The sequence below is a fragment of the Notamacropus eugenii genome, chromosome 1, assembly GCF_028372415.1.
Source record: "Notamacropus eugenii isolate mMacEug1 chromosome 1, mMacEug1.pri_v2, whole genome shotgun sequence".
Classification (NCBI taxonomy): domain Eukaryota; kingdom Metazoa; phylum Chordata; class Mammalia; order Diprotodontia; family Macropodidae; genus Notamacropus; species Notamacropus eugenii.
Window position 1 is genome coordinate 42,776,496 of NC_092872.1, and position 12,133 is coordinate 42,788,628.

The 12,133-nt window shown below is 39.0% G+C and overlaps 1 long non-coding RNA gene across 1 annotated transcript in view; it reads left to right on the plus strand.

Annotated features, from left to right (window-relative positions):
* LOC140497196 (uncharacterized) overlaps nucleotides 1-12,133 on the plus strand; it is a 111,512-nt gene that overhangs the window by 46,162 nt on the left and 53,217 nt on the right. The window lies entirely within an intron of this gene.

The window sequence follows — 12,133 nt, forward strand, 5'->3', positions numbered from 1 at the left end:
AACAATTGTTAAACAGTTGTTTTTACCTTTACAATATTTCTCATATCTGTTCCCCTGTATCTCCTCACATGGTCATTATTGCTTTTCCAGACTTTAGTAATAGCCTTCTAGTTGGTCTTCCAGCCATTTGGTCTCCCCTCTCTAGCCCATTATCCACAAAGATTCCAACCTTTCCTAAAGTAATTTTCCTGAAGTGTAGGTACGACCATGTTACCCCCACCTCCACCCTCATCCCCATTATATTCCGATGGCTTCCTATTGCTTCTAGGATCCAGGAACTAGGAAGTAGAAGCTTATTTATTTGGCTTTTAAAGCCCTTCACAACATGGTCCAACCTGCCTTTCCAGTTGTATTGTATGTCACTTCCATTCCCCCACTCCTCTATGCTATAGTTAAACTGGCCTTCTTGTGGTTTGTTCCACATGAAACTCCACCCTTCATCTGTGCTGGCTGTCTTGCTGGCCTGGACTACCTCATCTCTGCCTCTTGGAATCCCTTGTTTTCTTCAAAACTCTACTCATTTGCCATTTTCTCCCTGAAACCTTTCCTGATCCCTCCAGATTCTAGCACCTTCCTCCTCAAGGCTTATCTTGTATTTTTTCCGTTTGTCTTTTATATACTCAAAATGCTCTAGAAATGTCAGCTAGTGGCAGAATGAACATCAAGCTGGTCTTAAAGCTAGGAGGATCTCAGTTCAAGTTCTGTCTCTGATATATATGATCTATATGACCCTGGTAAATCCTTAATTCTTCAGTGCTCTAGGCAACTGTCTAGGTTGCAGAGAAAATGCTGCCTTGCACTAGTAGGAGAATTTCTTCATTGGAGAGTTTCCTCAAAGAATAAAAGCACAGATCTAGGCCCTATGCTTCTCACTTGTTTATGAATATGTGGTTTCCCCTTGTAGAATGTAAGCTCTTTGAGGATAGAGATTACTTCATTTTTATCTTTGAGTCTCTAGTACCCAGCACTATGTCTGATATAGAGTCACACTTAATAAATGTTTTTTAATTGATTGGTTATAGAAGAGAGCCTTTGACAAATATGAGTTGGACTAGTTAGCCTCTGAATTCCCTTTTAACTCTGAAATCTTTGGGATCGTTTTTTATTTGAGGTCCCTTCTGTCTCTAACATTTTGTCAATCCATCTTTGTATTTCTGGGACTTCACATAGGGCTTTGTACATAGTGAATTACTGCCAGATAGTAAGGAGCTTAACAATTAATTGTCCTCCCTCCCTCCCTTCTTTTATCTCTTTCTTTCTTTTCTCTCTCTTCCTATTTCTCTCTTTTTTTCCTTCCTTTCTTTTCCTTCCTTCCTGCCTTCTGCTTTCCTGCCTTCCTTAACTGATAAAAAGGAAATAATTTCTGCTCTCAAGAAGCTTACTTTGAGTAGTGTAAAGGATACTGAATTTAGTATTAGAGTCCTGGGTTTGGATCCTGAATCTAATATTTATAACCTATGAGACATTGTGGAAAACACAGTGCTGCTGTTTCATAGGTTTTTGAGTTGGAAGGCATTTTAGGGGACTCTCTAGATAAACCTTATCATTTAACAAATGAGGAAATTGATGCCTAAAAATAGGAAGTGATTTACCCAACATCACAAAGCAAGAAAACAGCAGAGACAGGATTTGAATCCAGGTTTTCTAATTTTTTTTTAATTAGTTAATTTTTAGTTTTTAACATTCATTTTTATAAGATGAGTTTCAAATTTTCTACCCTTCCCTTTCTCCCCCCCTTCCCAAGACAGCATGCAATCTGATATAGGCTCTGTTTATGCATTTCTATTAAACATATTTTCACATTAGTCATGATATAAAGAAGAATTAGAATTAATAGGAGGAACTACAAGAAAGAAGAAATAAAACAACAAAAGAAAAGTGCAGCAAATAACATGCTTCCATCTGCATTCAGACTTCAGAGTTCTTTCTCTGGATGTGGATAACATTTTCCATTGTGAATTTTTTTGGAGTTGTCTTAGATCCTTGCATTGCTGAGAAGAACTAAGTCATTGCACAATGTGGTTATTACTGTGCACAGTGTTCTCCTGGTTCTGTTTATTTCACTTAGCATCAGTTCATATAAGTCTTTCCAGCTTTTTCTGAAATCCACCTGTTCATCATTTCTTATAGGATAATAGTATTCAATTACATTCACATACCACAACTTGTTCAGCCATTCCCCAATTGATGGATATCCCCTCAATTTCCAATTCTTGGCCACCACAAAAAGAGCTGCTATAGATATTTTTGTACATGTGGGTTCTTTTCACGTTTTCATGATCTCTTTGGGATACAGACCTAGAAATGATATTGCTGGGTCAAAGGGTATGGACAGTTTTATAACTCTTTGGACATAATTCCAAATTGTTCTCCAGAATGGTTGGATCAGTTCACAACTCTACCACCAATGCAATGATGTTCCAATTTTCCCATATCTTCTCCAGCATTTATAATTTTCCTGTTTTGTCATATTAGCCAATCTGATAGGTGTCATGTGATACCTTTTTTGTTTTGTTTGTTTTGATTTACATTTCTCTAATCAATAGTGATTTAGAGCATTTTTTTCATTTGACCATTGATAGCTTTAATTTCAGTTGTCTTGATGAATATCAGGCCACTGGGCCCAGATGGCTCTGGAGGAGAAAGTGAGGCTGGTGACCTTGCACAGCCCTCCCTCACTCAAATCAAAGTCAACTGCAAGTCATGGCATCATCTTGATGTCATGGTTCTTTTTGAGAATGAAGGACAAACACAACAATTTCTGCATCTGAAAACTGCCTGTTCAGATCCTTTGACCATTTATCAGTTGGAGCAGGTTTTCTAATTTCAAGTGCCCTTTCTACTATAATATATTTATTTTCTCTGACCCTCAGTTTTCTGATTTATAAAGTAGAGATAATCAATTATTATTTAACTCATGGGGCTATTTGGAAGATTGAATAAATCAATGGGTGTAAAATTCTTTGTTAATTGTAAGCACGATGGAAACATCAGTTTCTATTACTATTATTACTACTGTTTTTGTTATCTTCAGTCTGAGGCTTATTTCTTTATATGGAGTATAGTGCGATCATGTGTAAGAAATTTATGTTTTTGAGGAATTCTCCAGAATTTCCCAAGCTTGAAACATCATTTTGATCTTAGGGAGCTGACCAGTATTAGAGGATGCTGTTATCATGATGATTCACTCAATGGAAAGGTCAAGAGAGAATAGAGAAGGTTATGTTCTTGGTAACCACAAGTAAGAAACCCCAAACTTGGGTAATGGCAGCTGAGACAGGTTCCCGTCTAAGCTACCACGTCATAGTTCATTTCTGAAGAACAGAAAGCGACTGTCTCCTTTCTCTTTGCTATCTTTCTCTTATGTGTCAGCAGAGAGCAGAACAACATCACAAAATGAGAAAAGCAGTGTGGTAGAACTCATGGTAGAAATCAGCATGCCAGACACATCAGGAGAGGAAGGTAGAGCAAGTAGAGATCTTGGAGCCTGCATCCATCACCTTTCTGTGTGGGAAATGTTCCCTAAACATCCTGAACAAAGGATATTAAAGCCTGCCACGTGTAGTTGTGGCTTATCTGGGTCTCTCATCTCTCATAATGGGCCTTTAGGGGATGATAACAAAATTGGCATCTATAGGACAGGCCCTTTCACTTACCCCATTAGAAGCTCCCCCTGCCCCACTAGTTCCTATCAATGCTTGTCTCTATCAATTTCTGCCCATACCATCTTGGGGGAATGGAGAGATGCATCTTCCAAAGACTGAAGCTCTGGGTTCTAGGGACTTTTCCCTCTCATTTTTCCTGTACCAGAAGTAGCAGTACCATTACTATTATGCCGTTACTACTACTGTCATGCTTTAGTATTTCAGTGTTGTGTTATTTTTTTAATGTGGGCAGAGCTATACCCAGGAGTTTTTGTGCCTGGGGTGGCCCAAATAGTTATTGGGGCTAATGGTAAGAAACCTTGAAAACTTTTTGATCTGAGATACTATCTACTATCCTAGAGGCTGGCAGGGGGAGCTTGCTTGGAGCATGACTCATAGGGGAAAAGATATGTTTATCTGATAGCTTTCTGTTTTAAATGTTGGGTTGGTTTTTTGTGTTAGAAAGGACTTTAGAGACTCTTTAGCCCAACCCTGTCATTTAATAAACGAGGAAACTGATGTCTGTAGATGGGATATAATTTGCCCAAGATCATAAAGGAAGAAAGTGTCAGAGATAGGATTTGAATCTGGGTTTTCTGATTTCAAATCCAGTATCCTTTCTACCACAACGTATTTACTTTCTCTGAGACTTAGTTTCCTGATTTATAAGCTGGAGATAATCTATTTGCATTTTTTTAGTTCGTAGGGTTTTTGGGAAGATTAAATGAGTCAATGATGTAAAGATTTTTGTTAACTGTAAAGCATTATGGAAATATAAGTTTCTATTTATTATTATTGCTACTATTATTATTATCTACAGTTTGGGGCTCATTTCTTTATGGGGTGCAATGTAATCACATGTAAGGAATGTATTTTTCTTACAAATGAGGCACTAAGCTAAGATTACAAGTACTCTCTGTACTCTCTAAATTTGGTTTGCCTTGAGATAAAACACTAGTTGCCTCATCACAGTTATGGCTTTAGGTGTGGGTGTTCTTACCATTAATAGAGGTCACAGTTACTCTGAGATGTGGGCCTAAGGAGATGATTTCATGATTTGCTGTGGCCAAAAAAACCTTCAGTACCAATGTAATACCAATATGATGAACTTAGCCTGGCTAGTCCTTGAACAGAAGTAGCTCATTGCTAAGTCTGTACTCAAAAATCTTTCTAGTAAATAGGACTTGCTAGAACTTGTGTTCTGCTTGCCTAGCCTTAAAGAACCTGGGGTCGCTCCCACACTACAATGAGGCATCAGATTAGGGCACTAGTGGAGAAATAAGAATAATTATTAGAGGTAACATTTGTAGACTCTTAGAACTGGGAGGAACCTGAAAGTTTCTCTAGTCTAATTTTATAGATAAGGAAACTAAAGCTCAGAGAATAGAAATGACTCTTCCAGGGGTCACACGGCATACCAGTAGCAGAACTAGAATTAGAACTCAGGTCTCCTCAATCAGTTTAATTCAATTCAGCAAACATTTATTAAGCATCTACTAGATGCAAGGCAATGTGCCAAGTGCTAAAGATAAAAAGATAATAATGATAACTGACACACATGACTTTAAAGATTATAAAATGTTTTATGGAAATAGCAGACCTCTCCAGTACCATTGGCAAGAAAATCCCAAATGGGGTCATGAAAGATTAGACATGACTGAAATGACTGAGCCACAACCTAAAGCTCAGAGAGGTTGTGACTTGCCCATGGTCTAATTAGTGTCTGAGGTGGGATTGGAACCTATTTGGAAGCCTGTTCGCTATCCATTATACCAGTGGAAATGAAATAAGATGCAGTGCCATCTGTTTTGTTGTACTACTAAAGACTACTGGGTCTTTCCATCTGATTACCCCTAATACAATTTAGTTTAACTAGAATATGAAGACCATAAATGGGTACTATATAAAATGTCTTTAAAGACAAATGGAAGTCAGTTTGTAGAAGGCTTTAAACACCAGGATGAGGAATTTGTATTTTATCCTAGAAGCAACAGGGAATCATTTACTATTCTTGAGTATGAAAGTGATGTGGTTAGACCTATGTTTTAGGAATATCATTTTGGCAACTGTTCTAAGATTAGATTTGAGATGGTGGAGATAGAAGGCAGAGGAAGCTTTTTACTAGAGTCTGTGTTAAGAGGTAATAAGGGCTGGAATAAAGGTGGTGATCCTGAATAAAGATAAGGGGATGAATGTGAGAGATGTCTTGTAGGGAAACTGCCCAAACTCAATTAGTAGTCATTAATGGTTTTTATATCAATTTGGAAGAGGGATCCAAGGGAGATCTACTCTTTCCCTTCCCATTTTTGTGTTTGACTCTATGCTGTTGAACATTGTTATTAGTGATTTAGATAAAGGAATAGGTGGCATGCTCATCAAATTTTCAGATGACACAAAACTAGGATGGAAAGTTAACACGTTAGACAACAGAGTCAAGATCCAAGAAGATTTTAACAGGACAGAACACTGAGCTGAATCTAATAATTGGGAACAGTAAGGAAGAGTACTGGATCTGAAGCTGGAGGACCTGGAGCAAATCCTGACTTTGCCACTTACCAGCTGTGTGACTTTGGGCCAATCACTTAAGCTTTCTAGGTTTTAGTTTCTTCATATCTTAAATAAAGGGGTTGGGTTCAAGTCCAACTAAGGTCCCTTCTGTTGTTTAATCTGTGATCCCATGATAAAGTTTTACATTTGGGTAAAAAAAAATCAAGTCCACAAGTACAGAATGGGGGGTGGATATCCTTGGATTGTAGTTTTTAAAAGATTAGAGTCTTAGTGCATTGCAGATTCACTATAAATCAACAGTGTGATATGGCAGACAAAAAAAGCTAATGCAACTTTGGCTTGCATTTCATGGTGTAGCTTCTAAGAACGAGAAGTTAGTAGTCCTGATATACTCTACTGTGGTCAGACCACATCTTAAGTACTATGTTCAGTTTTGAATGCTGTACGTTAGAAAGAGGAATTGATAAGTTGGAGACCATCTAGAGGAGACCCACTTGGATGGTGAAGGTCTTTGAGTCCATGCCATCTGAGGATTGATTGAAGAAACTAGAAATCTCAAATATTTGAAGGGAAGTTATGTGGAAGAAGGATTAAGTTGGTTCTGTTCGGCCACAGAGGGTAGAGCTATCAAAAAGTGAAATGGACTAATTTTGAGGTACCAGGTTCATTCTCACTGTAGGTCTTCAGGGAGAGGCTAGGCGATCACTAATTGGGTAGATTGTTTGATGTCTTAGTTTCATTCCATCTCTAAAATTTATATCAACTCTTTGAAGTGTCATGTTAGATAGAATCATAGAGAACTCAAGAGCACATCAGAAGTTCAACCCTCCCTATAGACAAAGTAACCAATACCCTGAGATATTACTTGACTTGCTCAAAGTCACAAAGGTAGTGGCAGAGCTGGGATTCCAACTCAGGTTCCATGAATCCAAATTGTCTATGATTCTGTTACAGAGAATTAACAGGGCTTGAAAGTCCTAGGATAGGCAAGTAGAAGTAAAGTAGGACTGAGGTTGTGAATGCTGATGGCTGGGATAATGCCCTCAATGGAAATAGGGAAATTTAGATAAAGAGACATTTAGGGGGAAAGTAATATCTTCTGTTTTGGAAATACTGAATTTGAGATGCTAATGGGACATCTAAGTGGCAGTTTGAAATGTTGGATTGGAATTCAAAAGAGATATTAGGGCTAGAAATAGAGATTTGAGAATCATGTGCATATAGATGATAATTGGACCCACTGGGTCTTATGGATTGTAGATAAAGAGACAGGATTGGGAGGGAGGAGAAAGACAGAAAGAGAGAGAGACAGAGACAGAGAGAGAGAGAGAGAGAGAGAGAGAGAGAGAGAGAGAGAGAGAGAGAGAGAGAGAGAGAGAGAGAGAGACAGAGAGACAGAGAGACAGAGACAGAGACAGAGACAGACAGAGAGAACATAATATGAGGAAAGAGGGACCAAGAAAGAGCCTTGAAGGACACCAGCACTTAAGGGCTGTGAGATGGTATTATAGAAGCAGGTCCAATCCAGGTGTTTCTGAGGATCTTTAGGTTCATACATATCAATCCCTTCAGCCCTGATAATATTCCTGATACTTGACTCCAGGGTGGAGAAAATACTCAGCTGGACAAATTCCATGGGAGCTGAGCTGAGCTTGAGCCAAGTTCCCTTCTCATGGGATCTTTTGCAGAGTAACCCTATTAAAGGTACCCTTTCCTCTTATTCACAGAATAGGTTCCTCAAGTCTAACAGAAATCTCAGTATGTGGAGAGCAAACTCTCAGTGCTGTCTATTTCATCCCTGGAGACTAGGATATTTCTGGAGGTCCAGGGACCTCTCTAGGGCAGCTATGACTACTTAGGGGCATCTAGAGAATGTTAATTTCTTTCTCCAAGGATCTTTTAGTAAGCTTATGCAAGCAAAACAAATCTTGAATGTGTTCTTTTTATGTCAGATCACAGGAATCTTTTCAACTTAAGGGCCAAGACAGAAGAACCAACAAAAGAGACTGAAAAGGAGTAGTCAGTGAGGAAGGAGGAAAATGAGGAGAGAGCAGTGGCATGGAAACCAAAGAAGGAGAATGCTAAGAGGTTTCTCTGAGTGGTCAGCAGTGTCCAAAAGCTACAGAGAGGTCAAAGAGTATGAGGAAGGAAATGCTGCTGGATTTAAGAGTGAAGAAATCATCGGTAACCTTGGAAATAACAGTTTCTGGAGAGTGACGGGGTTGAAAGCAGCAGAAAGATTAATAATAACAACAATGGTAATTCATACTTAATGCTTTAAATTTTATAATCATTTTTAGAAGTGAAGAAGAGGTCATTGGTAGCCTTAGCTATCAGTTTCAGTAGAGTAGAAGGATTGGAAGCTAGAGTTTGAATGTTAAGAAGCGACTGGGAGGTAAAGTAGTGGGGAGAAGAAACTAATGAGGTTAAACTTTTGGAGGAGCTTGACCTGAAAGGGAGAAGAGAAGGACTATATGTCAGCTGAGAAGATGTCAGGATCTAATGAAGATGTTTGAAGGATGGGGGAAACCTAAGCATGTCTGTAGGCCTGTAGAAAGGTAGAGATTGAAGATGAAAAGAGAGAGTGATCTAAGTTACCAAATTCCCAGAAGAAACTGGAGGGGATGAAATCAAGGGTAAGCGGAAGGGTAAGCCTTGGTAAGCGGAAAGCTAACCCTTCTTCAGAGTCAAAGCAAAGGAAGAGAGACCAGATGAAGATAACAAGGGGATTTAGAGAGGAGAATAAAAGAAATGAGGAAACTCATGAAAGAAGGCTTTGATATTTTTCCTCAATAAAGGAGGATGCAAGGTTAGTTGTTTTTTTCTTTTTTGTTTATTTGCTTACTTATTTACCTATTTACTTATTTATTTGTTTGTTTATTTATTTATCTTTAATTTTCAACATTCATTTCCACAATATTTTGTTTCAGATTTTCTCCCCATCTCCCCCCCAAGACACCGTGCATTCTGATTACCCCCTTCCCCAAAATGCCTTCCCCTCTATCACACCTCTCCCTTCCCCCCTCCTCATCTTCTCTCCCTTCTTGTAAGGCAAGATAGATTTCTATACCAAATTACCTGTATTTCTTATTTCCCAGTTGCATGCAAAAACAATTCTCAACATTTGCTCCTAAAACTTTGAGTTCCACCTTCTCCCCCTTCTTCCCTCCCCACCACTGAGAAGGTAAGCCATTCAATATAGGCTGTACATGTGTAGTTATGCAAAAGACTTCCATAATAGTCATGCTGTGAAAGACTAACTATATTTCCCTCCATCCTATCCTGTCCCCCATTTATTCTATTCTCTCTTTTGACCTTGTCCCTCCCCAAAAGTGTTTACTTCTAATTACTCCCTCCTCCCATTTGCCCTCCCTTCTATCATCCCCCACCCTACTTCTCCCCTTCTCCCCTATTTTCCTCTAGTGTAAGATAGATTTTCAAACCAAATTGAGTGTGCATGTTATTCCCTCTTTAAGCCACATGTGATGAGAGCAAGCTTCACTTTTTCTCTCTCGCCTCCCCACTTTTCACCTTCATTGAAAAAGCTTTTTCTTGCCTCTTTTATGAGAGGTAATTTGCCCCATTCCATTTCTCCCTTTCTCCTCCCAATATATTCCTCTCTCACCCTTTAGTTTTATTTTTTTTAGATATCATCCCTTGCTATTCAACTCACCCTGTGCCCTCTGTCTATATATTACAACTACCCAAATACTGAGAAAAGTTTCACGAGTTACAAATATTATCTTTCCATGTAGGAATGTAAACAGTTCAACTTTAGTAAGTTCCTTATAAGTGATTTCTCTTTCCTGTTTTCCTTTTCATGCTTCTCTTGATTCTTGTGTTTGAAAGTCAGATTTTCTATTCAGCCTTGGTCTTTTCATCAAAAATGCTTGAAAGTCCTCTATTTCATTGAATGACCATTTTTTCTGAAGTATTTTACTCAGTTTTGTTGGGTAGGTGATTCTTGGTTTTAATCCTAGTGCCTTTGACTTCTGGAGTATCATATGGGCCTTAGTTTCCTCAACTTTAAATCTAGAAGTTTGACCAAAATGATTTCTGAGTTATCTTCCAGCTTTAATATTCCACATAAGCCAGATTAAAAGGAGGGAAGCTCTCATTCTGCTCTATTTGCCGGTAGGTGGTATTCGCTAGGCCATCCTGTAGGCTCCGTTAATCATAGAAGGTGAAGCAGCATTTCAAACCTATTGTGAGTGGAGCACAGGTTCATAGATTCTTAGAGCAGAGAAGATGTCCCAGTGGAACAAACAATGACTGCTGTCAGAGAGCTGGATTCTCTGGACAAGGACATGTTAACATCTCTGACCTTCAGTTCTCTTGTCTATAAAACAAAAGGTTTGGATTATGTAGAACTTCCTTCCTAGTCTTAAATCTATGATCCTAGATCATCTAGTCCAACCTTCTCATTTTACAGATGAAGAAACTGAGCCTCAGGGAGGTTAAATGATTTTCCCTGCTCCCTTCTCCCCCAAGTGAAAGCACTTTCTTACTGACCTTTCAAGCTGTCTTTGCTGTTTGTGGGTTGAGGGATCTGGGAACTGAAGCTGCTGCTCAGGATTCTGCCTGCTCCAGTCCTGTCCTTGCCCTACAGTGGCCAGTGCTGGGCTGTGCTCCACTGAGAGCTGGAGCTCAAACCCAGACCTCCTGAGTCCTAGTACAACTCCCTTGATTATCTGGGGCATCTCCACAGAGGCAAAGGTAGATAGGAAGATGAAGCATGTGGACAGTCAGTGCTTGATAACCTATGACTCCCTCAAAGAGATCTATAGCCATGGAAATGAAATTAGCCTAACAACCTACAGAGGAAAAACTCAATGGATAAAAAAATGCATGTTGTCCAGATTATGACTTAAGATTTGGGTGGGTAATTATTAGAGTTAGTCCATCAGTACATGCATCTTGGGTTGGAACTGCCAATGGATAATGAGCTAAGCCCAGAACTGAGTACTAGTAAGAAAGTGGGCTGCATTGCATTTGAGAAATTGTGAACCTCCTAGGATAATAGATCAAGAGCAAGGAGGGTCCTCAGAGTCCATCCAGACTGATCTCCTCTTTTCACAGATGAGAAAACTGAATCCTGAGGAGGCAGATATTTGTTTGGGGTGTGCAAAGTGTTGGACTTGGAAGAAGGAAAACATGAGTCCAAAGTCTACCTCAGATCTGTGATCTCAGTTTCCTCATCTGTAAAAGTGGGGATAGTAACATCTACCTTACAAGGTTGTTGTGACCAGCAAATGAGATAATATTTGTAAAGCTACAAAAATATTTGTAGCACAATGCCTAGCACATAGTAGGTGCCTAATAAATGTTTATTTTCCCCCTTTCCCCTCTTTCTTCATTCCTTCCTCATCCTCAGTTTCCTTGTCAGTAAAATGGGAATAAAATAGTGTCCACTCCATAGGATGGTTGTGAGGATCAAATGAGATATAGTATGTAAAGAGCTCTGTAAACCTTAGAATGCTCCATAAATATCAGCTATTACAATTATTGAGTGAATTTCCTAGAATCATATAGGTAGTATGATTTCAGCCCAGTGCCTCTTAATCCAGAACTAGTGTTCTTTCCAGCTGATTGATGTTTTCAATGATTCCAAGCTGCTTCCTGCTGCAAAAGCTCGTCATTTAAACTGCAGCATTTTCCTGATGATGTGATATGTATGTGAATCATGGAACACCTAGATCTCAAGAAAATCTAATTGCAGGTGACACAAAGTCATTGGAAAGATACATGCTGGGTGTTAAGTTGGCTACTGCATATTACCAGTGATGACTTACACAAGAGATGTGGTCTGAAAAGGCCATTCAGGACAGGTATGATAGGAAAAGGAGGTGGGTGGGTCATGTGATGAGAGTGAAGGCTAATTGATGAACAGTTTGAGTGTTGAAAAAGACCTCTGGTATTTAGAGAGCACTTTAAGACTTACAAAGCACTTTACATACATTATCTCATTGGATTTTCACAAC